This window comes from Bos javanicus, chromosome 27 (genome assembly GCF_032452875.1).
Source record: "Bos javanicus breed banteng chromosome 27, ARS-OSU_banteng_1.0, whole genome shotgun sequence".
NCBI classification, from domain to species: Eukaryota; Metazoa; Chordata; class Mammalia; order Artiodactyla; family Bovidae; genus Bos; species Bos javanicus.
Window position 1 is genome coordinate 35,854,086 of NC_083894.1, and position 25,041 is coordinate 35,879,126.

Genomic DNA, 25,041 nt, shown 5'->3' on the forward strand with positions numbered 1-25,041 from the left:
GTTTTGTTTACTGCCAGGCAACATGTGCAGAGGAGAAGGCTGACTGTATCCTGACCAAGAAAAAAAGAGTCAACCAGCTTTTTTTTTTTTTTTAAGCGTTGTGAGTAAAGCTTCAGCAATAACATCTCCCACCCGAAATAGCTGTGGAAAGAAGGTGGGCGAGAAGCCCTTGCGGAGGTTAAAGGAGACAAGAATTAAAGAGTGAACGTGATTAGTGGAGCCAGAGAATGGACACATTCACATCTCGGCGGGAAGGCTGTCCTGGGGACCGGGTATCCTCGAGGAGCCCTGCCTGAACATCCCCATGCGGCCAGGACCAGACTCGAACCTCCCAACTAGGGGGTCTAGGTTGGAGGTCAGAGAGACTCAGGGAGATGGAAGATCAGTCCCAAGCCGGCAGCTTCTGAGGGCCCGGCAGGTCGGAGGACACACCTGGCCAATGTTGTGGAATATGCAAATAGGAGCTGCCTGCACCAAAGCAGGAAGGAAGTTTGAGACCAAGCACATCGCTTCTCCCACAGGGACGCTGCTTCCTAGCAGGCCCTCAGACCTAACACCTCCTGGTGGGCAGAATCTGGGGAGCAGGGTTTCTCCCCAGGACTATGAGTGGGACTCAGATCAAGCCGCACCGTTGTGGGCCCACCGTTCACAAGCGAACAAGGGTGCCTCGAGGCTGGACCGCCCTCCGGCGGTGGCCAGCTTTTCCCTTGAAGAGCAGTCATCACAGACAGCAGGGATGATGGCTCCAGTCACCCCTCAATCACAGCAGCACCTGCGCACCCAACCAGAGCCAGCTTCTCCCACCAGCCCCCATCCCCCCTCCCCATCCAGAGCCCCCGGCCTGCTTAATGGACAGCCCATCCCTGGTGAGGTGTAACCTTCACAAGGGACTCAATTTCCTTCCAGCCCCTTTATTTCCATAGACACCAAACCTGGACAGTCTTCCAGAGTTTTCGGGAGCTAATCAATTTAGTGATGTCTTCCCCCACCCCCCCCACACACACATCCCAGAGAACTGCTTTGTTGATTTCTCCCCAAGTTTTGTGTTGCAGACAGACGCCCATCAGGTCACACAGGACGGTCGCCCACACCCCAGGATGCCACACATCTCCCATGAGTGGATTAAATGAGCTGAGACAAAGTGGGCAAGGGAGGGGGCGGGGACGGAAGGAGACAGAAGTTTGACGAAGGACTCAAGTCGAAGGTCACAAGAGCTGGGGCACAGCAGGTCCACGTAATGTCAAGGGGGCAGACCCTATGATGGAAAACACAACCACCCCATCGCCAGTCCCAGAACCGGCCTCCCAGCTGCGGGGTCAGCGTGGCGGGGAACCAACACATCCAGGGTCCAACCCTCCTCACCCAGCAAACCCGAATCTACACCCCGACCCCAGGCACAGCACCCCAGCCAGGACTAGACCTATTTCCACAGACCTGAGCGCCACTGATTGAAAGAGTTGTAAACAAACCCCAGTTGTAGACAGCGCAGAAGTTTCCCAAATCATCAGCTTGTTTTCCTCCCAACAGAAGACGGGGATTTCCCTCCTTGGTCACGTTTCCTCCCCTAAACTTTTCTTCCTGCGCCCCCTCGACAGAGGCTCAACTGCCAGCCCCTGAGGATGGGGGACCAGGCGCAGCGCCCCCCACACACACACACCCGGGGAGACGCAGCGGGAGTACCTTTTCCGCGGAGCAGAGGGGCCCGGTGCCCAGAGGCTCGCTGCCTGCGGAGCCTGGAGGGATGCTATGGGGATGGTGCACGCTGAGGATTGCGCGTTCCTGCCTCGGCGACCAGACCTTTCGGCAGCGCGGACCAACTGTGCTAGCGAGGCACTTAGCAATTATCTGCGGGCGCCGACGCCCCGCCCTCTGCTCCTGCGATTGGCTCCCGGGGCCCGGGCAGGACTGCATTGGTTTCAGACGACCTCACTCATTGCTCTGGCTCCTACTATTATCTAAGCCATCAAAGGAAATAATTCCAGGTTTCATTGACAACCTGTAAGGCTCTCCTCCGGCCCGGTGTGCTTGGGGGGGGGGGGGGGTACTGGTGTGCAATCCTTCGAGTCCGGGGGAGGGAGGAAGGGTAGAAAAACTGGGGGTTCGGGAGAGCCGAGAAGGGGTGGGGGTGAGAGAGAGATGGGGGGGCGGGGGGCAGCTATCAAGCAATCAGATTCTTGCACCCTCATTTTAACTTCCACAACACAGAGCCCATAGCAACAATTTTCTGGCCTTATTTTTGCCCCCCAACTGGTGAATGTTCCTGAGGGCAGAGAGAAATATGACGGTGGGGTTTCTGCCTGTGTAACACAGGCTCTGGGAAGCAGAGCTAGGTAAAAGGCTGAAGGAATCTAGTGATGTATTTCCCGGGGCCACTCTGGAGGGCATGTGAAGGTCATTTTAAATTATTTAGAGGGACAGATTGTGCACCTTCAGCGGATTCGTCCATCCATTCTTTCCCTCGTGGTCCACCTCAGCCCCCACCTGAGAAGACAGCTTCTCTTTACACCTTCTTCAGTCTCAGAAGAGCAGATTTTAAAGTCAGTGAAAGTCTGAAATTCCTCACTGGCCTCGCAGGGAGGTCCAGAGAGACAAGCATTTGCCAAGCTAGTAGTTCTGCTCGGACCCTGGCTTTTGGTTGTTCCCAAGTGGCTTCAGTGAATTGCTTAGACTCACATCATCAGCTCATCCAAGGGTGAGAAAAACCCAAATGCTTTCCCTTGCTCAACAAAGAATTATGAAGCATGAGTCTTGCCCTTTTATGTTCCCTTAATTTTCCCTTTATTTTTCACTATATGGAAAGGACATTATTGGATAGCGGGCATCATTTGATAGCTGAATTTTTTAAGAGTAAGAAAAAGAATTTGAAAAGGGTCTTTTAAAGGAAGCTCTCGGGATGTCCAATTTCAGATCAGTTAGAACTAATCCTTCCCTCTTCTCCTGTTGGAATCCACCCATCTTTGAGTCCAGGCTACGGTTCCAGTTCATCCCCCCGTGGCCTCAAACAACTGTAATTGTTATCACCATCTGCATCCTTGGAGGCAAATAGATTGTTCCTCCTGCCTCGTTCAGTGAGGTTCTGCTCCAGGGGACTATGCCCATCACAAGCTTTGTAGGGGCAGAGCCAGAATCATGCATATCTTTATAACTCCACTGACAGCACCTAGCATTCAATAAGTGCGCTGACTAATAAAACTCAGCTCAGAACGTTGAGTGTGCCTCTGAGCCTCCTGGAATCTTTATTTCGCCGTGATCACTCATCCAGCTGGCGGGGTAGGGGAGGGACCCTGGATTCCAGGAGGTAAAAATTCAGGACTAAATGCACTGACAGCTACAGCCATCCCTCCAAGCTCTCGGTGCCCCTGTTCTCTCTGGAAAATAAAGCAGCTCTTCACTCCATGTCTTCTTTCTCCCTCGAGCACTGGAAGGAAATAAGAAGATGAGGGATGCACATTTTATTTGTGAAGCACAGACCTCAAAAAATTAAGTCATTTCCATACTGGCTTTCCAAATATCCACATGCCTAAGAGGGGAGTGACCGTCTACTACGAATCAAAAACTAGGACAAGGAGTGTAGCAAAGTGTCTGTTGCCTATTTCCTTCCTTTGTCTGGATGAAATTCTCACAAAGCACCAGGGCAAAATTAAACTTAGCTGTTCATTTGAAATTGACCCTGTCCCAGAAAATCTGGCATGTTCTGTCATGGAGGGAAAACCATAAATAATACTTTTATGATTTAAGCCATAAGGTTTCCACTTCCAAGAGAAAGCAGGCTTCAGCTCTTTGCCTTCGCACTATCCCCCTTTCCCTCCTTTAGAAAATAAGAGAAATAAAGTAAGTTATAAGAACTCTCTCGAGCACTTATCAAAGGTTCAGTCATCCTCAAAGGAAAAGAAAGCACTTTGAGTGATTTTCTAAAACGCTGTCTAAAACAGCAAGTCCTTACACGTACTTTTTGCCTTTTGAAGATGAGAGGGGGAGAGAGAAGAAGCTGCAAACAGTTGTTTATGTCAGTGCCTTTAAAACTGCCTGGTCATAAAATATTCTCTTTGAGAGAAGGATGATCCATTTGTGTCCCCTAGATCACAACTGCTTAATTCTGAGAGTTGGAGAACACAGATTAAGTATGCAGATTCCCCTGGTGCTCGCATTTGTATTAAATATCAGCTTCATACCATTTAAAGGCATCGAGGTATGAAATGTACCGCACTCCATTCTGTGGGCAGTGCCCTGGCAAAAGGAGTCCATTTCGATTTAACAATTTCAGTGCATTAGTGGCCTGAAAGGCTTTGGAGGGGGTTCACGATTCATTTTCGGCAATTAAAAGGAAGACCGTGGGTTGGTTTATTAAAACACAAATTAAATAGCAGCTGTTGTTGCTCCCGTCCTTCTTGTGGGTAACCACTCTCTTTGACAAATCGCCCTGACCTGCGGTAGGAGGTTGGAGGAATCGTATGTTTACCCTCCTGCTTATACCATTTTCTCAGTTATCATTTATTTATGCCAAATTCTGTTCCTAAGAGGGAGAAGAGGAGAATAAATCTAGGCAATGCCAAGAGAAAAAGGAAATGTGTGAAAGCGGGAGAAAAGGAATGACAAGAAAAGAAAGGGTGACTTTCAACCCTACGTGTTTGCTAATTGAGTCGAGCCACACAATACTGTCTTGGAACACATATTAGCAAGATTTCTGAAAACCAGCATTGGGTGGATGAAGGCACAGCTTCCTGAGTAGAGAAACTTGGAGGAAGAGACTCACAGCTTTCCGCTCTGGCTGATGGCTGTTGTGAAACTTTATGTAATCGGATTCCCGCCCCCTCCACCCACCACTCCACCTCCCAGATCAAACCTGTGGAGCCAATGACATTTCCACTAAGTACAAGAGGGGATTGTGGTTGCCAGGAAGGTGTCAGTCACTGTGAACCATTCTTAATGATTTCATTAATTACTAATGAATCTTCAGCAAGTTGGTATTAAAATAGACAGGGCTTCCTGAGCTTTGAAGATAGTATTTTATTATTTAAAATACCCTGCTAAATAAAAGCAGGTGATTCGGGGGTGGGGGGGATTTCAAATCATGATGATGTTGTCAATAAACTGAAAGAGAAAAACAGAAACGGACAGACAGGCAGACAGTGATCTGCAAGACTGAATCGCCCACCTGAATTCTGTTTTGCTTCAGCTAATTTCTTTACAAGAAGTATGAAGCTACAAGATGCCATTAAACATTGTCCAGCAATGTACAATCGACATTGTACATTGTACAGTCGACAGAGGAAAGGCAGCATGGCTTCCATGAGGCTGGCAGAGAGATGAGGGTGGCAGGAGGCACCTTCCAGATCAAGGGTCTGCAGTGTGACTGTGGGACCCCCTGCCTGCCAGGACCCATCCTGACATAGTGACTTCTCGAAAGGACACATCCAACATGTTTACAAAACCTGGCACACATCATTCCCCTACGTTAGTATTATTTCTAGGGCCATAGAAAGAATGGTGGCAAATCAGCCGACAGAGGACCATACAGATGTCGATATGAAGGGACCACGTTAAGGCATCGGCCAACTGTCACTCTGCTCTATTAGTCCAGTTGTAAGATCGGCTCTTGCTGTGGGACCAGAAGATACTCAGAGGGGCAGAAAAGATGCTCCAAGTACAGGGCAAAGCCTCAGGCAGTGAGATTTCGTTTCCTACTGCCTAAGGAAATTCTCAAACCGGCCCATGATGCATGCCATATGGAAGACAGCACCTGGGGGTTGACACTCATGCAAGGGATCTGCCATGAGCCAAGATGTCTTCAAATATGCATATTTTATTTTGAAAGTTATGCCAATTTTATATTCTACTCCAAAATATGTCCGTGTTTGTTTTAGCGCACAAGTTACGGAATGATTTGCCCCCAAATATTTGTATAACACTGGGTTTCCAGGAAGATGCTACATATTCATGAGCAGCCTGGGGTTTGAGAGACACAAGCCTCAAGTTTCTGGTCTGCCCTGGCTTCCAGAGTCAGGTGAAACCTGGCCCCATCGCCTCTGTGTAGCGTCCTCCACCCTTACCCTCACGGACCACGACGAGCCCGTCACAGCCTCACCGAGCATGCTCACTCCAGGTTCCTGGCCTCCCCTTGCCTGCCCCAGTGTCTCCCTCACACCCTGCCTTCTCCGAGAAAATCACAGCCATCTTCCTACACCCAGCCGCATCTCTCCACCCACCACTTCCATCTGCCAGGATGCTTCCACTGGACCCTGCACCTCACAAATTTAAATTAGTTACATTCTTGTTTGTATTTTCATGATTGCTTCCACATGGGCATTTTCACATTTGCTACTAAATTGCACGCTGTGTGGCAGCCTTAATGCCACATCACCCCCAAATCCTCAGTGATACCTATAGCTGTTAGGACAGTGCTGGACAGGCACTTAGAAATCCCAACAAGGAACAGTTGATGAAGAAGTGGACAGACCAACTTCATTCACAGCTGGAGAAAATACATTTCCGGTAAGTGGTAAAGAATCTGCCTGCCAATACACTGAAGACATGAGTTTGATCCCTGGTTGGGAAGATCCCCTGGAAGAGGAAATGGCAGCCCACTCCAGTATTCTTGCCTGAGAAATCCCATGGAGAGAAGAACCTGGTGGGCTACAGTCCATGGGGTCGCAAAGAGTCAGATACAACTTAGCCACTGAGCACACACGCCCGAATATCTAGCCCAAGGCTCATCCTGACCTGTTCAGAATGTTCAGGGGAGACTGAGGCATCCCATCTCAGCCTCTTGGCCATTCCCACACATATCACACTTAACATCTTACATTAATTTTAGCTCTTAGCATCTCATCTTTGGGAAGCAAAGAGCTGAAAGCATCTCACTGAGGCAGGATCTGATTTTCTTCCATCTACTTACTTCTTTAGTTATTCCTAGAGGAAATCAGTCCTGAATATTCATTGGAAGGACTGATGCTGAAGTTCAAACTCCAATACTTAGGCCACCTGATGCATAGATCTGACTCATTGGAAAAGACCCTGATGCTGGGAAAGACTGAAGGTGGGAGGAGAAGGGGATGACAGAGGATGAGATTGGTTGGATGGCATCACCAACCCGATGGACATGAGTTTGAGTAAGCTCCAGGAGTTAACAATGGACAGAGAAGCCTGGTGTGCTGTGGTCCAAGGGGTCCCAAAGAGTTGGACATGATTGAGCGACTGAACTGAACTGAACTTACTTCTTCCTTCAGCAAGAAAGGAGCCTTGGTAAGGCCAGCAACATTCCTTTTAGCATAAAAATGCATTTAAGTTACCCAGGAAAAGTGATAAACATTAGCAAGGAAACCCTGGTCTGCCGTGATGACGTATTTAAAGGGAGTACTTTCTATCAAGTACGTTGCCTCCTTTGGAATGAAGGGAAGATCCTGGGGAAGATGGCAGGGGAGGAAAAACTGCAGAGAGTTGGAATTGAAGAGGAAGATAGGGAGGGAACTCCTGGACCCTCATCCCATGTGGTCACTGTTAGGACTGAAAGGTGATTGATGCAAAAAACAAATTAGTGCTTTGCATGATCCTCTGCATTCTATGTTTGGGATTGGCTGATACTAAGAATATCATGAGGATACACTTGGGCTGCACATCTTTCCAGTCCCTGTTGCATAACCAGTAGTTTCCATTATGATGCAACGGAGGTGCAGAGCTAGTGTAACATTCCCCCAAAACTGTTAGGGAATCATGTTTGGTTATACTCTCCTATGGCAGCATTAAGTATCTAGAAAAGACAGCTCCCAAGGAAAACTTACTCTCCGAGGGTTACTGTATACTAGTCATCTTTCCCTTTTGCCTTAGAAGTCACCTTAATAAGCTATTTATTTCAAAGTTTGAGATAAAAAATGTGTTAGGTAGAAATTAATTATGCACAATAATTGTGGGCTTTGGTTAGCTAAGTGTCTGGTGTGCTTTAGACTGAAATAAAGACTCGTGATTCCCTCATGTTCAGAATTCACGGATGCTTTTTCCTTCCTCATCACCTGGACATCTATTCCGAGCTGCACGCCAGAAGACAGGTGTTCATCTCCTTTGTTGTAAGAATTCCCAGAATACCAGCTTCCCTTGGCCTCTCCCCACCAAAACTCCCACTGGTTTGCTGGTAGAGCTCCGAGATTTTTATCCTCTGTCTCCTCAAGCGCTCTGGACCACCCTTCCCAAAGGAAAGTCAGTGAGGTGCCCTCAGGGTCCCGCTGGGCGATAGCCCCCACCAAAAACATCTCCTTCCTCCTCAATGAAAGATGGCTCTGTTTTATGACTGGTTTATTAATGGAACTATATACTTTTTTGTAACTTCATTTCATGATTATGAGACCATCAATCTGTTTTAAGCAAAGTCCACCTACGTATGTGGACAGTGGGGCATGACCAGTTACTGTCCATTCCTACAGAGACCAGGACCAAAGGCACAGGACAGATGAAGAGACACCTCGAGATCTGGACTGGAGAACAGTCCAGCTCTTCCAGGAACCTCAGAAAACAGGGAGACCCTCTCCTCTCGTTGGAATGGTTTATGTGAACGCCTCCCTGAAAGTTCCACAGCCGTGTTCCCTCCGAGCATCCTCTGATCTCTAAATTCCGGTGGTTTACCTCTTCTGATCCTTTCCTCCTTTCCCCTCGTTCCTCTTTCTCTTTCCTTTTCTTATGACTCCTGCTTTCATTTTCAGTGTTCAATAGACCTTCTTGTTAAATATTCCTAAAGATATCTTCTTCCTCTTATAGGACAAACGGTCCCGACCATTAAGCCATTTCGAGCAAAGAAGACATGAAAATCTAACCAAATGATATCAAAATCCATAAAGCCCCACCTCTTAGCCTAGATGGTCTAGAGAAGAAAAGAAGGGCAGACGTCCAGTTTTTAAAACGGTTCAGGCTGCAAGTTGTTTGTGAAGGCAGAGTGACGTAAAGGTGGGTCCATGGAGCATGGTCTTGATTTTTCTCAGGATTTGGGTTGGGGGTTATTCTCCTGTAACCTCAGCAAATGACTCTTTGGTGCTGAAACTCCTTATTACCAGTCCCCTTTCCAAGCCTGCAGCAGGAATATCTGAGGGATTGGAGGCTCGAGTAGGGTGACAGATGAGTAAGAAAAGAGTGATGGAGCTAACATTTCAGGTTAAATCTTCTTAACATCAGTTTTACAAAATGTCTGAGTGATGGAGTTTCAGAATCCAGCTCTCTTTTTAGCTATTAAAGAACGGTTAAGAAGGGTTAAGCTTCCAGAGGAAAGCTCTGAAATCGACACAAGCTCCTTAAGACAGTCTCCACAGCCCAGGACGTTGAGGGGCTGGAAGAGGATAAATATGCCAATGCATCTGCAGCAATATCACTGCCATGATTAGAAGTGGTCTTTTAATCTTTTTTTCCCAACTTTCAAGGGACTGCTGGGCTTCTGTGATGTACAGCTTCTATGAACTGATGTTCTTTTCTGGGTCATTCCCTCTTGGCTCCATTGAGGGTAGAATCCATCTAAGGACATATGGTCCTTCTGCCCTTATAATGGGCAGAGTGCAATGACCTGCTCTGTGGGGATAAGAGGACACATGTAGCAGGTATGTATGGACATTTTAATAAAACTAATAATCAGTTGCACAGAAAGACCCAGCTGGGATTCTCCATCTTGACTAACTAGGAAATTGTTTCCTAAGGTTTTGAAGTACATGTAGAACTTCTCTAAAATGGGGAAAATTCTACAGGACTCCTCACCCTGATACTGAAGGTCTTTGGTTGGGGGAGGGGGGCGGGCATGATCACAAACAGTTTATCAACAGAACAGCAGAACACTCTAAAAAAACAAGATTAACCAAAAGAATGTTTGCGGTTCAATGAGTAATGATGATGGGCAATAGGGACCAGGACCTGGTACCCTCCTCGGGCTCCATGAATATGGGTTGAAGAATGAGTGGATGAATGAATTGCATCACTGGCTCAAATCTTTGGTTCCTTTAACATGACCTCTCATTTCCGGGAGTAACACATTATATGTTTATAAGGAGAAATGATCTCCTTTCTCAATGTTACATGCAAAGATTAGGAACACCTCCTAAATATCATATCTTTGTAAGGTCCTATGCACGAAACAAATGCCACACAAAGCTACCTTCAACTTTTCCAATTTATCTCCTCAAACATCCTCACCAGGTTTGGAGGGGTCCCTAACACTGCCTACAATCGCCTCTGGGTGGAGGAGAGTACAGGTAACGAGTAAAAAACTTCCTTGAGTTGTTCTAAAAGGACCCTCTCATTCACTACTCACCTCTTATTTTATTTTCAGCTGATCACTGTCAAAGAATGTGCCTGCATTAGTCGGCTAGGGCAGCCAAAAGAAAATGCCATAGACTGGGTGACTTAAAAATGGCAATTCATTATGCCACAGCTCTGGGGGCTAGAAGTCCTAGATCAGTTTCTGGAAGGACCAAGTTCTGGGACGGATTCTCTTCCTGACTTGCAGATGGTCATCTACTCACTGTGTCCTCATGTGACAAAGAGACAGAGCTCTGGTGTCTCTTCTCATAAGGCCATGACTCCAGTCGGATCAGGGCCTCACCCCTGTGACCTCGTTTCACTGTCATTGCTTCCAGAAAGACCCTATTGCCTAAAGTCATATTGGAAATTGGGATTTCAACATACAAATTTTAGGGAGACACACCTCAGTCTATAGCCATGATCTTTTATCTAATTGGAATAGTTTGGGTGTAATTCTTCCTGAAGAGGGAGAAGTGGAATGTGTGACATCCCAATATTTTATACCTCCCCAATTGTATTTGTGTGTGGCTTCTGGAAATTATCTTCCTTATTTTTTGCTTTTTCCTCTCTTGTTTTTCCCTTGCCATCATCACCATTGAATTCACTAATTTTTAATATTAGAACATTTTCAAAAAACGTAATAAGACAAAACCCCCACTGTTTGTACGTTATGATACATGATGTCCTGCATCATTTTTTGCAATCTGCTCCAGCCTTCCTTTTCATGGCCCCCAGCTGCATCCTAAGCATCCTCCAGAATCTCAGGTCTGCATACTTTCCCCTGAGCGACCTCCTCCTCTGGTGACTAGTGGGATTATCGCTCCCAGGCTCTCCAACCGGCCCCTCTGCCACATGAGCAGACCTCCAGGATGGCAGAGCACCTCGTCCACCAGATCTATGCGCAACAAAGCAGGTGCTCAGTTGATGCTTGTAGAAGGAGGGACACATTTGATCTGACATAATTGCCATTTCAGAGCAGGTTGAAAAGAAGATGTGACTAGGTGACCTGTATCTTGCCATATTGTCTTTAATCCAGCAAGAGCTGGACTAGGCATCAGAGGACTTGGTGTCCATTCTCAGGCATGTGCTTCTCTTTCAGAACAAACAACTTTGTCTGCGGTTTAGCGCCCATGACTTTAAAAGGTATATTGATGCCTATATTAAAACAATGTTAGGAGAATTATTACATGAGCTAATGTATCTGAATTCGTCAGCAGAGTGCTGGGTACAAAGCAGTTCTCAACAAATGTATGTTCAGCCTGAACAGTGTGACAGGAGAACAGTGCATGACTTCTTGCTCATGTATTTACAGAAGCTCACTGGACAGAGTACTACTTTTAAGGTGAATTCTCTTTGATTGAAGTATCCTGCTACGAAGGACGTTATGGTTTCTTCCTTATGAATTATGAAATAGTCAGCTCCTCTTAAAATGGTAACTTGAAAGGACTTTTGCAGACCAAAGATAATAGTAGTTTTCCTTTTCTTAAGAACAACTTAGTAAAAACAAATGGCAATCTTTTAAAATGTGAACAATTCAAAAGACACTATTTAGGGCCAGTGTATTAAAAAAAAAAATAAAACAGATATGCTTGGCACTTTAAACACTGATCAAACTTATTTTAATCTGACCTGACTTTATTCTTCCAAATATGAAACTCTATGCATATACTTGTGTGTATCCATATATAGCTGCTGCTGCTGCTAAGTCACTTCAGTCGTGTCCGACTCTGTGCGACCCCATGGACTGCAGCCCACCAGGCTCCTCCATCCATGGGATTTTCCTAGCAAGAGTACTGGAGTGGGGTGCCATTGCCTTCTCCATATATAGACATCAGCACAAAGGCTAGTGTGAGGGTTTAACATAGAACAACAAGAATTCCCATTAAAGTGAAAAATGAAATAAGTATATCTATTGTAACCATTTTTACTTAGCATCATTCTGCAGACACTAGCTTATACAACCATATGAAAGAAATAAATATGTATTTGGAGGAAAAGGAAGTACAGCTATTATTATGTGTGTGATATATAATTGTATTCTTTAAAATGTAAGAGAAGTTACAAATAACACAAATTTTAATATGGATAAAGATGTCTGGGTTTATAATTAATATACCAAACTAAACAGTTTTTGTGTAATTAAAAATCAGTTGGAAGACCTTACTTTTACTATGAAAGTATAGTTAAGTGTAAAATTAAAATACTTAGGAAGTTACTGGGTGTGCCAAAAGATTTGTTTCAGTTTTTTGGTAACATCATACAGAAAAACCTGAATGAACTTTTTGGCCAGCCCAATACATAAAAAATGTGTAACTTCTGTGTGATTTAAATTTTTCAATGCATTGAGAGATAGATATGAACCATTTAATGAACAAAAGGCATGCCATGTTCTTGAGCAGAAATACGTAATATAAAGATTTCAATTATCCTTAAATATCTATAAAATAATGCACATAAAACCCACAGGACTTTCGGAAGGAGGGGGCAAGCAAACGATAAAATATAATTTAAAAATCAACAAGCAGAAAGAGTGAGGAATGTTTTTTAAAAGTAGAGTTCCTTCAATGGATCACTAACAAAATAAAAGTGGAAATCAAAAAGTACCCAGAGACAAATTAAAAAAAAAAAAAACACAATGATCCAAATACATAGGATACAACAAAAGCAGTGCTGAGAGGGAAGTTTCTGACCATAGAATCCTACCCCAGGAAATAAGAAAAACTACTACTAAAATATGCAGTAAGCTATAAGAATTAAGAGAATGGTGTTCTGTTTCTTGACTGTACAGACTAATTAATGGTTCTAAATAGAAGTCCCAAAGTAGATTCAGATTTAAGTAGTAAAAGTAGCATTTCAAATCAATGTAGCAAGCATGGCTTATTTTATAAACGGTATTCAGATATCTCAGCTACCATCTGAAAAGTAATAAAGCATAATCTTTGGTGCAAATCTGTCATAAAAGAAACTTCAGATGAATCAAAAATTTAAATACAATAATGGAAATGCTGAAAGTAGTTGAAGCACACTGAGATTTTGCATGAGAAATTTGAAAGGGGAAAATCTTACTAAGTATGATAACAAAACCGAAATATAGATATAGAGAAAGATTCGTGCATTTGTTCACAACAATAAAAAAGCTTCTTAAATGCCAGCAGGCGTAGGTAGGGTACAGAGAAGTGCGAGGCACACGATATATAAACCAGATCAGAAGGCAAGTAACAAATGGAAATAAATGTAGCAAGTAGCGGTACAGAGAAATGATGAATTTCCTTAATATATAAAGATATCTTGTAAATCAATAAAAAGGAAGCAACCAGTAGGAAAATGAGCAAAAGAAACAACAGAATATTTATTTCTGTAAGGCCTCATAAACATAAGGATGTTCAATACAACGGAGCCTGAATACAAATGAAAATTGCAACCAGAGATTTTTCACCTGTCATAATCTCACCCAGCCTAAAAATGGGAAGTGGTTGATAGGGCTGTGTATTGGCTCTGGTTGGGGAAACAGGTACCCCAATCTTGGTAGTGCTACAGAAAGTTGGCAATATCAACAAAATGTAAGACACGTTCCCTTTGTCCCAGTTCTGCTTCTAGGGATCTGTATCCCGGATAGATCCCCACATGTGTGAAATAATATATCTACAGAGATCCTTATCACAGCATTGTTTGAACTAGCCAAAGAGACAACGTGACCTAAATATGCTAAAGAAATTCTAGGACCTCCAGACAATAAGACATGAGGCAGCCATTTAAAAAGAAAGAGGCAACTGGATGGGACCTGATGTGTTCACAGCCCCCTTGGGATGTTGTAAAATAATAAAAGCGAGATGAAGGACACCATGAATAGTGAGCTGATGTTTGTGTAAAAAAAGAAACAGAGAAGTGTGTATTTACCTGCGGGCTTGTCCACGTGTGGTCTGGGATGCTCTGAGGGGCATATGGGGAGCCTGGGAACAGTGAGCCCGAGGCAGGGGAGATGCTTCAGCCAGGAATGAGAGGGAGACCGCTTTCTGAATCTCTATCTTTTGGATTCTGTATCACATGCAGATACTGTTTTAAAAAATAAATAAGGTTTAAAGCCCTCGACTTTGTTCTTTTCTTTAACGAGACCTTGCTATTTACAACTAATCAACAAATAAATGTTCAAGGAGGGAGAAAACCGAATTTAAAAGGCAAATAGTATTTAGGGAGCTATGAACAGAGATCAGAAGAGCTAACGTTCTTTACCTGTTGTGCTTCTCATCCACACAACTATATACTCAAAAACTAATATTTAAATGAGTTTTCTGCATAACACCCATATCCTTGTGACACTAGGGGGATTGCCCCTCCTCTCCCAACCTCAGTTCCTGCTTTTTTATAATGACATCATTGGACTGGATGCTCTCCAAAATCCCTCCAGCTCTGGAATTCTATAAAATGTACCCTGATCTTTCCCTCAGGTCATTTTATTAACTTGCTTCAGTATTAGTCCACAAAGTAGGGATTACCAGCCGCTAACTATTGCTTGAAACTTCCTCTTCATTTGAATAAAATGGTTCCCTTATCAACCTTTAGCTTAAAACCAAGCTTATAGGAACAGATTCTGTTTATCTCTGTTTACTAACAAAGCTTGTTTTTGTATACATCCCAATTTATACCATTGTCTGTTTTCTAAAAGCCAGTCTTCTTTCTGGCTCAAAGGGTGTCTAAACAAAATTTTTAAAATGGCAAACTTTATATCCAAAAGGGAGGAAGGAAGCAGTTTCCCCTCATGGTTTGTGTGTGTGTGTGTGTGTGTGTGTGTGTTTTGTTTTGGTTTTTTTGTTTTTTTGAGGCAAGGCAATGCTCAGGAATGGCTTCCCAGGTGGCTCAGTGGTAATGAATCTGCCTGCCAGAGCAGAAGACGCAGGAGATGCAGGTTCACTCCCTGGGTTGGGAAGATTCCCTGGAGGAGAAATGGCAACCCACTCCGGTATTCTTGCCTGGAAAATCTCCAGGACAGCGGAGCCTCGTGGGCTACAGTCCATGGGGTTGCAAAGAGTCAAACACAACTGAGTATGCACACATGCAATACTCAGAAAAGAATTTTCCACTTCCAGCTAACAATCAATTTGCAAAATCATCTTCTGTTCTCTTTTCTGAAAGGCACTGGGGCCGCAGGATTTGCTGGACCAGAGGGGTTTCTGAAAGGTGGGTCTGTTTCCAGGGGCCTATTTAGCCAGTGGGTTCATGTCCCAACGCCTTGGTCTCTCCTTCATTATTCCTGCTTGATCCTGCCTTTTGATCATTTCTGGTAACACCCTGGTATCTTATTCTCTGCTTTAGTGACAAGACTGAGGGAGAGTTACTTAAGTCACTTGACCAAAATACATTTTGAGCATCAAGATAACATAGGTTGTTTCTTTTCTTGCACCAAACAGTTACATGGATAAATCTTGTTCACAGACTTGTTAGTTGCAACATGGTGACATGACATAAATTTTTCAGGCTGTTAGTATCTCTACTTTCCTTTTCACAAAATGAAAATAATAGAATATCTTTACAAAGAGTATTAAAAATGCATAATATATAAAATAGACAATACATGTAGCATAGTATATATATTGTATGTGTATATATATACACACACATATGTATAATTGTTAATGAAAAAATGTTACCTGCCATATCAGTAAACAAAGGATGTTGTAGCCATCAAGCCATCACGTTACAGCTGCCCTGATGGTGAGCCCTGAGAGAACTCAGACTGTAAACAGGATGCGCACCCCCCCACCCCTCCCCAGCCCCCACCCCCCCCAACACCACCCCCACCCCCTCTAGCAGTCACATGCTGCAGCCCCTCCCTGACAGGTTAACCTGAGGCAACTCAGGACGGTAAAGCACAGGATACTGGCCCCAGAGAGCTGAGGTGTATATCAAAGGAATGATTTCAATGAACCCATAATCTTGCCTTTGCCATTCATAGAAAGGGGGCTTCCCACGTGACGCTGTAGGAGACATAAGAGACGTGGGTTCGATCCCTGGGTCGGGAACATCCCCTGGAGGAGGAAATGGCAACCCACTCCAGTATTCTTGCCTGGGAAATCCCACGGACAGAGGAGGCTGGAGGGCTACAATCTGTGGAGTCACAAAGAATCAGACACCACTGAAGAGACTTAGCATGCATATACATAGAAAAGTGATAAGTTCATTCACTTGAGATGTCTGGTTTTCTTTAATTAACAGTACTCTTTTGATGTCCTCACTACCTGGTCTTTGTTGGAAACAGTCCTACATATCCAGCCTCCTCCCTTACCTCTTCTAAGCAGTCCCTCAGAGCTATCTGAAAGGCTGTGCCCTAGACTTAAGTCCTCAGTTCTGTCCGCCAGAGAAAACATAGATCTCAACTTCTAAGCTGTGCATTTCTTTTGGTCGACATGATATGTGTGTTAAATATATGTGCATATATCTTAGTGTAGGGGGTAAAAACATGGGCTTTCAGTTCAGTTCAGTCGCTCAGTCGTGTCAGACTCTTTGTGACCCCATGAATTGCAGCACGCCAGGCCTCCCTGTCCATCACCAACTCCCGGAGTTCACTCAGACTCCTGCCCATCGAGTCGGTAATGCCATCCAGCCATCTCATCCTCTGTGATCCCCTTCTCCTCCTGCCCCCAATCCCTCCCAGCATCAGAGTCTTTTCCAATGAGTCAACTCTTCGCATGAGGTAGCCAAAGTACTGGAGTTTCAGCTTTAGCATCATTCCTTCCAATGAACACCCAGGACTGATTTCCTTCAGAATGGACTGGTTGGATCTCCTTGCAGTCCAAGGGACTCTCAAGAGTCTTCTCCAACATCACAGTTCAAAAGCATCAATTCTTCAGCACTCAGCTTTCTTCACAGTCCAACTTTCACATCCATACCTGACCACTGGAAAAACCATAGCCTTGACTAGATGGACCTTTGTTGGCAAAGTAATGTCTCTGCTTTTTAATATGCTATTTAGGTTGGTCATAACTTTCCTTCCAAGGAGTAAGCATCTTTTAATTTCATGGCTGCAGTCAACATCTGCAGTGATTTTGGAGCCCCAAAAATAAAATCTGACACTGTTTCCACTGTTTCCCCATCTATTTGCCATGAAGTGATGGGACCGGATGCCATGATCTTAGTTTTCTGACTGTTGAGCTTTAAGCCAACTTTTTCACTCTCCTCTTTCACTTTCATCAAGAGGCTTTTTAGCTTCTCTTCACTTTCTGCCATAAGGGTGGTGTCATCTGCATATCTGAGGTTATTGATATTTCTCCCGGCAATCTTGATTCCAGGTTGGGCTCCTTCCAGCCCAGCGTTTCTCATGATGTACTCTGCATATAAGTTAAATAAGCAGGGTGACAATATACAGCCTTGACGTACTCCTTTTCCTATTTGGAACCAGTCTGTTGTTCCATGTCCAGTTCTAACTGCTGCTTCCTGACCTGCATATAGGTTTCTCAAGAGGCAGGTCAGGTGGTCTGGTATTCCCATCTCTTGAAGAATTTTCCACAGTTTATTGTGATCCACACAGTCAAAGGCTTTTGCATAGTCAATAAAGCAGAAATAGATGTTTTTCTGGAACTCTCTTCCTTTTTCCATGATCCAGCGGATGTTGGTAATTTGATCCCTGGTTCCTCTGCCTTTTCTAAAACCAGCTTGAACATTGGGAAGTTCATGGTTCACGTACTGCTGAAGCCTGGCTTGGAGAATTTTGAGCATTACTTTACTACCATGTGAGATGAGTGGAATTGTGCGGTAGTCTGAGAATTCTTTGGCATTGCCTTTCTTTGGGATTGGAATGAAAACTGACCTTTTCCAGTCCTGTGGCCACTGCTGAGTTTTCCAGATTTGGTGGCATATTGAGTGCAGCACTTTCACAGCATCATCTTTCAGGATTTGAAATAGCTCAACTGGAATTCCATCACCTCCACTAGCTTTGTTCATAGTGATGCTTTCTAAGGCCCACTTGACTTCACATTCCAGGATGTCTGGCTCTAGGTGAGTGATCACACCATCGTGATTATCTGGGTCATGAAGCTCTTTTTTTGTACAGTTCTTCTGTGTATTCTTGCCACCTCTTCTTAATATCTTCTGCTTCTGTTAGGTCCATACCATTTCTGTCCTTTATCGAGCCCATCTTTGCATGAAATGCTCCCTTGGGATCTCTGATTTTCTTGAAGAGATCTCTAGTCTTTCCCATTTTGTTGTTTTCCTCTATTTCTTTGCGTTAATTGCTGAGGAAGGCTCTCTTATCTCTCCTTGCTATTCTTTGAAACTGCATTCAGATGCTTATATCTTTCCTTTTCTCCTTTGCTTTTCACTTCTCTTCTCTTCACAGCTATTTGTAAGGCCTCCCCAGACAGCCATTTCGCTTTTTTTGCATTTCTTTTTCTTGGGGATGGTCTTGATCCCTGTCTCCTGTACAATGTCACGAACCTCCGTCCATAGTTCATCAGGCACTCTATCTATCAGATCTAGTCCCTTAAATCTATTTCTCACTTCCACTGTATAATCATAAGGGATTTAATTTAGGTCATACCTGAATGGTCTAGTGGTTTTCCTTACTTTCTTCAATTTAAGTCTGAATTTGGTGATAAGGAGCTTTACTTGTTATTTAACTATTATGAGACTTGGTTTCCATTGCATAAAAATAGATATATTAATAGATCCTAAGTTGCAGTGCTGTCAGAAGGGCCAAACATACATAAAGCTTGTGGACATTGTCTTGCAAACAGCAGGAGCTCGACAAACGTTGTCCAACGTCACCGCCTGGAGTCACTATACAGTGGGTATTATGCTTATCATCCATTTCTTTCCGGGGTCATCTGGAAGCCCAGAGGCAGAGGTATGGAGGGAAATGTCAAACCTCAGGACTGTCTATTCAGCGTATCTGCAAAAAAAAAACAAAGGAGATGGATGTCAGGGTGCCCTGAGGTCCTGCCGCTCCATGGCTGCGGCGCCAGCAGTTTTGAGGGCAAACTGCTCACTCCAGAGTATTGATCCAGCCACAGCAAGGTGCAATCTGCTTTTTAAAACAGTTCTGTTGGAGAAATAGACCCACAGACACAGAAAACCATCTTGTGGCTAGCAAAGGAGAAAGGGCGTGGGGAGGTATGAATCAGGAGTTTAGGACGAACAGAACACTGTGCTGCTGCTGCTACTGCTAAGTCGCTTCAGTCATGTCCGACTCTGTTCGACCCCATAGACGGCAGCCCACCAGGCTCCCCCATCCCTGGGATTCTCCAGGCAAGAACACTGGAGTGGGTTGCCATTTCCTTCTCCAATGCATGAAAGTGAAAAGTGAAAGGGAAGTCGCTCAGTCGTGTCCGACTTTTAGCAACCCCACGGACTGCAGCCTACCAGGCTCCTCCATCCATGGGATTTTCCAGGCAAGAACACTGGAGTGGGTTGGCATTTCCTGCTCCGGGAGATCCTCCCAACCCAGGGATTGAACCCACATCTCTTGTATCTCCTTTACTGGCAAGTGGATTCTTTACCACTAAGCCACCAGGAAAGCCCAAAAGAATGTGTGCATGTATACATATATGGAGGCGGGGTGTGTGTTTAAATTATATAGGACTCCCCTGGCAGTCCAGTAGTTAAGACTCCATGCTTCCACTGCAGGGGCACAGGTTCCATTCCTGGTCAGGGAACTAATAATCCTACTATGCCACATGGCACAGCCAAAAAATTTGGGCTTCCCTGGTACTCAGCTGGTAAAGAAGGCACCTACAACGCAGGAGATCCTGGTTCAATTCTTGGGTTGGGAAGATTCCCTGGAGGAGGGCATGGCAACACAGTCCAGTATTTTGCCTAGGAAATCCCCATGGACAAAGGAGCCTGGAGGGCTACAGTCTACAGGGTCGCAAAGAATCAGAACGACTGAGTGACTAAGCACACAGCACACAGCACATATATTATATACAATATACATATATAATGTGTACATGTAACTGAATCACTTGGCTGTACAACTGAAACGAACAACTCTGTAAATCACCTGTACTTCAATGTAAAATTTTTTTAAATAAAAAATAATTTTAAAAAATTTTAGTCTGTGTGTAGCAAGACAGGAAGGTGAAAAGCAGTTAAGGTGGACAGAGGCAGTCTGCCACCATGCCCCAGCGCACAGCTTCAGACCAGGAGCCCTTTACTGCCTGAGAGTTTTAGCGTGTGAGGCAGAAGCTTTTCAACTCAATTAGCATTTAATGGTCCTGATGCTCAATCACAGGGATCAGCTGTGAAGTTACTAAAGCAGTTACCAGGGGCTGGAGTCGCCAGTCACGTTTGAAATGTCAGTGCATTTCCACTGACATCACCTCCGCCCATCCCACCATCCCTCCCAATCAGAGATCCAGGTAATTTGGTAACCTTTCACAATGGCAGGGAGTCATCCTTCAGTCTTGGGATCAGGGACTTTGAAATACCCAAAAGAGTCAATTATGGCTTGACTCTGTCCCTGGGAAAATAAAGCAGCATCAGAGCTGTGGGAGGAATTGGGGTCCCAGGCAACACGGGCATGTGAGTTTTGAGGCTCCTTCCCCCAGACGGTGCCTGCATCCCACCAAACCTTCCTAGGGGACCATGGGCTGTAGGGGTAGAAAGAAGAGCCAGCTGAATGTTGCTAGAAGCAAAAAGAGAATACAAACGGAAAAGTATCTAGCATTAGATGAGGATTGCTGCAAGAATGTAACCATTTGTATCCTAAAGATCTCAGAGTGAGTTGGTAGGTAGGTAGCACCTTGGCTAGTTACTAACCAGCATCCATTGGCCCTTCCTCTTTACTGCATCCAGATTCTCTTCTGTAGCCCCCTTGCCTGTGGGGTGAGGCCATGTGATGAGCCCTCGCCAGTGGACCATGCACAGAGGTGGTTCTGTCCTCCCTGGGCAGAGGAGGTCAAGAGCATGCATGCCTTCTCCAAGCTCCCTTCTTCCTGTCCTCCCAGCGTGGGGCTCTGAGGTCCTAAGGTAGGGGATGCCATGAAATGGAAGGGACCCCGAGCCCCTCACCTCTGCAAAAGCTGAGTCCCCCACGCCAACCCTAGTCTGTGAATGGATCAAAAGGTCAGTCTTTAACTTGCGTGATTGAAGAATGTCCCTCCTCTACCGGTTAACAAAGGATGTCTCGGCCATCAAACCATCAGTCACTGGAGCCACCTCCGGCGGTGCACCCGGAGGGGATTCAGGATGGACAAGGGCTGGATGCTGACCCTAGATTGTTACGATGCACATCAACGGAGTGATTTCAGTGAGTCCAGACTCTCGCATCTTCTCTTACACAGAAAAGCACTAAATTCATAGCTTGAGATATCTGTATCTTCTTTAATTAATAGTCAATTTTTGATGTTCCAACTACCTGGTTGTCTGGGGTTTTTCTTTGTTTGCAAAAATCCCATATGTCTGGGCTCCTTCCTTATGTCTTTAGAGCAATCCCTCAGAGCTCTCTGAGCCTGCCTCCCTGGCTTAAGTCCTCAGTAAGTCTGCCGAATGAAACATAATTCTCAACATTTAAGTGTGTCTTTTTTCTCAGTCAACATCTGCTAAGCCATTGAGACTTTAGTTTGTTTGTTAGGACAGCTACCATCGATTATCCTAAGTGAACAAAATTACAGAAGAATCACAGATGAAAATATCGATCATAGATGTATTTATAAACAGCAAAATAACTGAACTAACTCTCCAAAAATAGGGAACTGATTAAATAAAGTATGGTACATGATGCAGCCATTAAGACACATGTCTTTAAAATGATGCTAATGACATGGTGATATGACACAATATGGTAATATGGTGAACTTACTTTTTTACTGGGGAGTCTAGTAGTCAAAAAATAATCATAAAATAGTGTAAGTACTTTGCCTAGAGTCTCTGAAGGGGATTTACAGAGCACAGAATTCTCTAATTCCCCCCTTCCCTCTCTTCTTAACTCTTCTTAACAGCAGCTGCTCCCACTTTCTTCTTCAAATATTCTTGCACAAACTCCACTCCCTCAGCCAACTTAGCTCTAGCCTTTTCTTCCTTCTGTGCCCCAATACTGTACTGTAGCACCACAAAACTAAAGAACAGTCTACTTGGCAGAAAAGGAAGGATGGAAGGAAAAAGGAAAGATGGCTAGCAGTCATGCATCAACAGGGCTCATCCAACATCTGTGGCAGAAAGAACTTCATTTCCTTCCATTTCCAGGATCAGAATCTTGCCCGGTTCAATGCATGAAGCAAGGCACCCAAAGCTGGTGCTCTGGGACAACCCAGAGGGATAGGGTACGCAGGGAGGTGGGAGGGGGGTTCAGGATGGGGGCACTCATGTGTACCTGTGGCCAGTTCATGTTGCTCTAGGGCAAAAATGATCACAATATTGTAAAATAATTATCCTCCAATTAAAATAAATGAATTAATTTTTTTAAAAAAAGAATCTTGCTCACCTCTGCCCCAGGGTCAAAGGCAATTCTTATCACCACAGAAAAATTAAGGCGCTCTCCATTGCCAGGAAAAGTAAGTGAGGATGCTTTGTGATAAACTGCACGCTGAGGGAGAGAACATGTTTAACCTAGTCAAGGGCTCTTTCATGACATAGAAAGAAAAGAGGCCAAAGTTACATTAAAATGAAGAATCAAAGAGTTCTTTTATCAACAAATCATTCATTATCAGACTGCATGCCTTCTCAAATCAGGATGTCACTCACACATAGATGAATAAGACGTCCCCACAAGATCCCTCATCAGCTGCAGCCCCCAAGTTATTCTAACCACTTTGGCTGGGGACAGTGGTTTCTTTCCTCTCTGTGAGTCAGGTGGGTTGGGGATGTTTCACTTTGAAAAGAAGATGCCCTAAACTTTGTCCATTAAAAAAAGGCAGAGTTCTGCAGCCTTCCTGTCTGTTCTGGACACCGACTCAGGGCTCCGGAATGATTCTGTCTTCTGAATCTTCACCAAAGATAGGTGTGAATTACATGACAAAGCTCCAGGCCGTGTCAGACAGAGTAGGTGAGTCATGGTGTCTGATAGAACAAGTTTTTGCCCATTTTTAAACTTCTGCACAGTAGGGGACCCTTTTCTACAATGACCCATCTGAAAGTTCTTTTTTCCCCCGCATGTATCAGTTTTAGCCTCAACAGAATATGGGCCCCAGAGATGCTGCAGATAGAGCTCAGAATGAAAAAAGAAGAGCCCTATAGAGCCTGGATCTCCCAGAGGACAGAAACAGGCATTTTGCAGAGGCCATTAAAGGAAAGCATTAAAGGACATGACTTTACTTAAAACAGAATTTTGAGCTACAACAGCTCCAGGAACTCAAATCCTCTCCAATTAGTAAATATATAGTTTGCACCATCTCAACACCGAATCATCTGAGATAAGATAAGAGACAAGGTACTAAAGATCAACAGGACCTAGATTTTGAGAGAGGAGGACTCTGAAATAGGCAAGAACTGAGATGATTATACTTGACACAACAAGCTGGGAGCTTGTCCACCCTTGGGAGGAAGGTGAATATTAGGCGCCTTGGTAAAAATGACTTAGAGAATCCTTTTGCTGTCTTGTAAAACATGCAGAGAGATAAACAACCTTAGTAATTATCATGGACCCTGTCTGGACTATGGGTGTGTCATTGGCAATGATATTATAACCATTTGTGGAGTATTACGATGAATTGATCCTTGTCAAGGGCACTTTCAAATATGGTGCTGACTGCCAAGCACACAGCACTGTAGAAGTGATGAGTCGCATACTACAGAACAGTAAACGGAAGCTTGGAGAGGATATATGATACCTTATAATACCAAATACAAAAAACTGTAAAGATGCCCCCTGTAGCCAAATCCACACTTGTTTTAATCCCTTTTCTTGCACTTTATTATTAAATTTTAACAAACTTTAAATACTCCATCTAGTAATCTGTGCCCTGCTTTTACACTACTTCTTCCCATCATTAAATATTCTTTGAGAAAATCATTTTTAATGAATGAACTGTTTTCCATTCTTAAGCTGGGCCATCAATTATTTAACCAATCCCCTATTCGGGATTTTTAGGTAGTTTCTAATATTTTTTCTATTATGCTAATGACTGAGATGAATATTCTTGGCCATAAATCTTGTACATAAATTTTATTTTTGCCTTAGGATAAAATCCTAAAAGCAAAATTCCCGGCTCAAAGTGTATGAACATTTTATGGCTGTTGCTGCACAAATTGCCAAATTACTCTCCAGAAAGTTTGCACCAATTTCCATCCCCATCAGCAACAAGAGATGAAAACTGTCTTTTCCTTACATACTCAGCAGCAAATTCTGTGCTTTTGGGGGGAACAAAGGAGAAGATGGTTGAATGGCACCATCAACTCAATGGACATAAGTTTGAGCAAACTCGGGGAGATAGCGAAGGACTGGGAAGCCTGGTGTGCTGCAGTCCATGGGGTGGCAAAGAGCCAGACACGACCGAGAGACTGAGCAACAAACAGCAACAACCCGTCAGATGAGGGGGAAAAAATAGATTTACAACTCGCATTTCTTTGGTGGATAGTGAAGTTGAACATCCTTCAGTGTCTATTGGGCATAAGACTCTGCTTTATCGTGAATGTCCCATCACCTCTTCTACCCATTAATCTATTGCTGTGTTGGAAGATGCTGGGCTGCAGAACCTTTCTCAGTGCTTGGTGTGGATCTGTTCCTGCTGAGTCAAGTCCTTTTTCAGTGAAGGACCGTTGCTTCTTAATACAGTGAGTCCCCTAGGTACGAACCTTCGAGTCAATAACTTTCAAAGATGCGAACCCGAGTTCCATCATCGTCAGGCA

General features: G+C 44.2%; 1 protein-coding gene across 1 annotated transcript in view; it reads right to left on the minus strand.

Moving 5' to 3' along the window:
• The window catches only part of ZMAT4 (zinc finger matrin-type 4), a 375,305-nt gene extending 373,484 nt beyond the window's left edge, over positions 1 to 1,821 (minus strand). The window contains exon 1 of the mRNA XM_061404558.1: positions 1,681 to 1,821. The gene's annotated coding sequence lies outside the window, so the exon portion shown is untranslated. The remainder of the gene's footprint in view (positions 1 to 1,680) is intronic.
• Between the last annotated feature and the right edge of the window lie 23,220 nt (positions 1,822 to 25,041).